The sequence below is a fragment of the Penaeus monodon genome, chromosome 15, assembly GCF_015228065.2.
Source record: "Penaeus monodon isolate SGIC_2016 chromosome 15, NSTDA_Pmon_1, whole genome shotgun sequence".
NCBI lineage: Eukaryota > Metazoa > Arthropoda > Malacostraca > Decapoda > Penaeidae > Penaeus > Penaeus monodon.
This window is the reverse complement of record NC_051400.1, coordinates 39,592,518-39,592,779: the sequence shown is the minus strand read 5'-3', so window position 1 is coordinate 39,592,779 and position 262 is coordinate 39,592,518. Positions and strand designations below refer to the sequence as shown.

Below are 262 nucleotides of genomic sequence, written 5' to 3'. Positions count from 1 at the left end.
CCCAGTCCCTGTCCCTCCCTCTACCCCCCCCTCACCCTCTCCCTACCCCCTTCCCCCCTTCCTCCCTCCCCCACCTTCCCCCCTTCCTCCCTCCCCCCCCTCCCCCCTCATCTCCCTCAAGTTGATTAAAAATGATGACTCCGCAAACAGCTTCTTTCCTCCGCCACGAGATTCCTCAAATGCTGCTCTCCTGCGCGGACACTCGGCGCTGAGACCGGCCCGTGAGCGGCGTCGCGAATCCGCGTTAATTAATCCGTAACTC

General features: G+C 62.2%; 2 protein-coding genes across 28 annotated transcripts in view; one reads left to right on the top strand and one right to left on the bottom strand.

The window, feature by feature from the left end:
- Positions 1-262, bottom strand: part of LOC119582032 (eukaryotic translation initiation factor 4 gamma 1-like) — a gene marked incomplete at its 3' end in the record, with an annotated part of 189,642 nt that overhangs the window by 130,481 nt on the left and 58,899 nt on the right.
- LOC119582363 (uncharacterized protein DDB_G0271670-like) overlaps positions 1-262 on the top strand; it is a 3,126-nt gene that overhangs the window by 1,731 nt on the left and 1,133 nt on the right. The gene's annotated exons all lie outside the window — the stretch shown is intronic.